We start from the raw sequence: 4685 nt of genomic DNA on the forward strand, positions 1-4685 counted from the left end.
AGGGCCAGGTGGCTCAAGTTCGAGGCCCCGGAGCTGAGCTGTCTCTAGCCCTCATCCTTCCAGGAGCCACCCCTGCCTCTAGCCAGCCACGACAGGATGGAGGAGTACCAGATGCTCAGAAGGGCCGAGAGTTCCAGACACGGCAACAGCACGTGCAAAGATCCCTCCAGGGGTGCTGTCCCCATGGCCAATGTTGTGGGGCATCACTCCCAATGGCTATCGTCCAGGGCAGGGGGCATGGAGACCTAGTCCAGGCCTCAAGGCCATGGGTCTGAGCCAAGTTGTTGTTGTTGTTCTTAGGTGCCGTCGACTGGGTTCCAACTCATAGCGACCCTATGCACAACAGAACGAAACACCGCCCGGTCCTGCGCCATCCTTACCATTGTTGCCATGCTTGAACTCATTGTTGCAGCCACTGTGTCAATCCACCTCGGGGAGGGTCTTCCCCTTTTCTGCGGACCCTGTACTCTGCCAAGCATGGTGTCCTTCTCCAGGGACTGATCCCTCCTGACAACATGTCCAAAGTATATAAGACGCAGTCTCACCATCCTTGCCTCTAAGGAACATTCTGGCCGCACTTCTTCCAAGACAGATTTATTTGTTCTTTTGGCAGTCCATGGTATATTCAATATTCTTCGCCAACACCACAATTCAAAACCGTCAACTCTTTTTCGGTCTTCCTTATTCATTGTCCAGCTTTCACATGAATATGATGTAATTGAAAATACCATGGCTTGGGTCAGGCACATCTTAGTCTTCAGGGTGACATCCTTGCTCGTCAACACTTTGAAGAGGTCCTTTGCAGCAGATTTGCCCAATGCAATGCATCTTTTGATTTCTTGACTGCTGCTTCCACGGCTGTTGATTGTGGATCCAAGTAAAACGAAATCCTTGACAACTTCAATCTTTTCTCCGTTTACCATTATGTTGCTCATTGGTCCAGTTGTGAGGATTTTTGTTTTCTTTATGTTGAGGTGTAATCCATACTGAAGGCTGTGGTCTTTGATCTTCATTAGTAAGTGCTTCAAGTCTTCTTCACTTTCAGCAAGCAAGGTTGTGTCATCTGCATAATGCAGGTTGTTAATGAGTCTTCCTCCAATCTTGATGCCCCGTTCTTCTTCTTCTCGTATTATTTGCTCAGCATACAGATTAAATAGGTATGGTGAAAGAATACAACCCTGACGCGCACCTTTCCTGACTTTAAACCAATCAGTATCCCCTTGTTCTGTCCAAACAACTGCCTCTTGATCTATGTGAAGGTTCCTCATGAGCACAATTAAGTGTTCTGGAATTCCCACTGTTCTCAGTGTTATCCATAGTTTGTTATGATTCACACAGTCGAATGCCTTTGCATAATCAATAAAACACAGGTAAACATCCTTCTGGTATTCTCTGCTTTCAGCCAGGATCCATCTGACATCAGCAGTGATATCCCTGGTTCCACGTCCTCTTCTGAAACCAGCCTGAATTTCTGGCAGTTCCCTGTCGATATACTGCTGCAGCTGTTTTTGAATGATCTTCAGCAAAATTTTGCTTGCATGTGATATTAATGATATTGTTCTATAATTTCCACATTCTGTTGGATCACCTTTCTTGGGAATAGGCATAAATATGGATCTCTTCTTTTTTTTCCAGTCAGTTGGCCAGGAAGCTGTCTTCCGTATTTCTTGGCATAGACAAGTGAGCACCTCCAGAGCTGCATCTGTTTGTTGAAACATCTCAATTGATATTCCATCAATTCCTGGAGCCTTGTTTTTCGCCAATGCCTTCAGAGTAGCTTGGACTTCTTCCTTCAGTACCATCAGTTCCTGATCATATGCCACCTCTTGAAATGGTTGAATATCGACTGATTCTTTTTGGTATAATGACTCTGTGTATTTCTTCCATCTTCTTTTGATGCTTCCTGGGTCGTTTAATATTTTCCCCTTCACTATTGCTACTCGAGGCTTGAATTTTTTCTTCAGTTCTTTCAGCCTGAGAAACGCCGAGCATGTTCTTCCCTTTTGGTTTTCCATCGCCAGCTCTTTGCACATGTCATTATAATACTTTATCTTCTCGGGCCACCCTTCGAAATCTTCTGTTCAGTTCTTTTACTTCATCAATTCTTCCTTTTGCTTTAGCTGCTCGATGCTCAAGAGCAAGTTTCAGAGTCTCATCCATCTTGGTCTTTTCTTTCTTTCCTGTCTTTTCAGTGACCTCTTGCTTTCTTCATGGATGATGTCCTTGATGTCATTCCACAACTCGTCTGGTCTTCGGTCACTATTGTTCAATGCAACAAATCTGTTCTTCAGATGGTCTCTAAATTCAGATGGGATATACTCAAGGTCATATTTTGGCTCTCATGGATCTGCTCTGATTTTGTTCAGTTTCAGCTTGAACTTGCATATGAGCAATGGACTGTCCCACAGTCGACCACTGGCCTTGTTCTGACTGATGATATTGAGCTTTTCCATTGTCTCTTTCCACAGATGTAGTCAATTTGATTTCTGTGTGTTCCATCTGGCAAGGTCCATGTGTATAGTCACCATTTATGTTGGTGAAAGAAGGTATTTGCAGTCAAGAAGTCTTTGGTCTTGCAAAATTCTATCATTCGATCTCTGGCATTGTTTCTATCACCAAGGCCATATTTTCCAAGTACTGATCCTTCTTCTTTGTTTCTCACTTTTGCATTCCAATCGCCAGTAATTATCTATGCATCTTAACTGCATGTTTGATCAATTTCAGACTGTAGCAGCTGATAAAAATCTTCTATTTCTTCATCTTTGGCCCTAGTGGCTGGTGCATAAATTTGAATAATAGTTGTATTAACTGGTCTTCCTTGTAGGTGTATGGATATTATCCTATCACTGACAGTGTTGTACTTCAGGATAGATCTTGAAACCTTCCTTTTGAAGATGAATGCAACACCATTCCTCTTCGAGTTGTCATTCCCAGCATAGTAGACTATATGATTATCCAATTCAAAATGACCAATACCAGTCCCTTTCAGCTCACTAGTGCCTAGGATATCGATGTTTATGCGTTCCATTTCATTTTTCAGGATTTCCAATTTTCCTGGATTCATACTTGGTACATTCTATGTTCCAATTATTAATAGATGTTTGCAGCTGTTTCTTTGCATTTTGAGTAGTGCCACATCAGTGAATGAAGGTCTCGAAAGCTTTACGCCATCCACATCATTAAGGTCGACTCTACTTTGAGGAGGCAGCTCTTCCCCAGTCGTATTTTGAGTGCCTTCCAACATGGGGGGCTCATCTTCCAGCACTATATTAGACAGTGTCCCGCTGCTATTCATAAGGTTTTCACTGGCTAATGCTTTTCAGAAGTAGACTGCCAGGTCCTTCTTCCTAGTCTGTCTTAGCCTGGAAGCTCAGCTGAAACCTGTCCTACATGGGTAACCATGCTGGTATCTGAATACCGGTGGCATAGCTTCCAGCATCACAGCAACACACAAGCCCCCACAGTACGACAAACTGATAGACATGTGGGGGCTGAGCCAAGTAGCACATCAAATATTGAAAAAGTAAGAAGATGGATCATTGGAAACACTGCTGACCACCATTTTGTTGCAAGATGGCAGCCTGCCTACAGATCTCCCTTGGCAATATTTTCCAGGACAGAGAAAACTGCAGACTTTCTCTGAGAGAACCAGGGGACCAAAGGGGCCCCAAGGCCTGGGCAAGCCAGGGCTGTGGGTCACTGCTGGTTCTGAGCTCCTTGGAGCCACTCCTGCCTCCAGCCAGCCAGGACAGGATGGAGAGAACTCTCAGATGCCCAAAGAGCTGAGAGTTCCAAGCAGGGCAAAAGCACATGCAAAGGTCCTGAGGCAGCAGGAGGGTAGCTTACCACAGGAAGGAGGTAAGGCTAGAGGCCAGAGAGGGCAGACCACATGGGGCCTGTGGCTGCATGGGGGGAGCTGGGCATGTCCCCAGGGCACCAGAAGTCCCCTGATGGGGCTTCACAGGGGACAGATGTGATGACATTTGCATCAGGAAAAGAGATTTTTGTGTGTGGGGTGGGGAAGAGAGGTGTCAAGGAGAGTATTGGGGATGGGGCAATGAGGTGGGTGAACTGGGCTAGGGTGGACAAAGGCCAGCCTGGCCAGCTGCCCACTGTCAGGTACCTCGGGGAGCCGAGAGCCAGCGGTGAGGGAAAAGCCACAATTCCTGCCCTCTGGGAGCTGGTGGTCTCAGGGGAGGGGAGCAGGGGGCAGATTCAAAGTTCCTAGGCCCAAACCCACCCCCCATCTTCCCTGGGAATGGCTCCCCACCCCTATGCAGCCCAAAAGGAGGGGCTCTCCTCTGCTCACACCTCTACCACCCACACTGGACAAGGTCCTGCACACCCTGTGGAGGGAGGCTGCATCTCTGCCCCGCCCTCCAGCCTCACCTGCTGAGGTCCGCTCCTCACATGACAGGACGGGTGAGGGCCTCCCTGATCTCGGCATGGCCTACCCCACCCTCCAGGTCTGTGGTCTGGTCACACTGGCCTCCCTTCTGTTTTTTCCTGCTGCCTAGAAAGTTCTCTCCCCGTACCGCCTCCTCCCTCCCTCAAGCTCAAGAGGCCCTTCCGTGACCTGTCCCTGCAGGCCTTCTTCATCTCATACATGTGAAGGTTGGGACAGATGTTTATCTGCCCTTTATTGGTTGAGTTCTGCCCTCCACCCCACCCCACCTCTCCTGGAA

The sequence above is a fragment of the Loxodonta africana genome, chromosome 5 (genome assembly GCF_030014295.1).
Source record: "Loxodonta africana isolate mLoxAfr1 chromosome 5, mLoxAfr1.hap2, whole genome shotgun sequence".
In the NCBI taxonomy this organism is placed as follows: domain Eukaryota; kingdom Metazoa; phylum Chordata; class Mammalia; order Proboscidea; family Elephantidae; genus Loxodonta; species Loxodonta africana.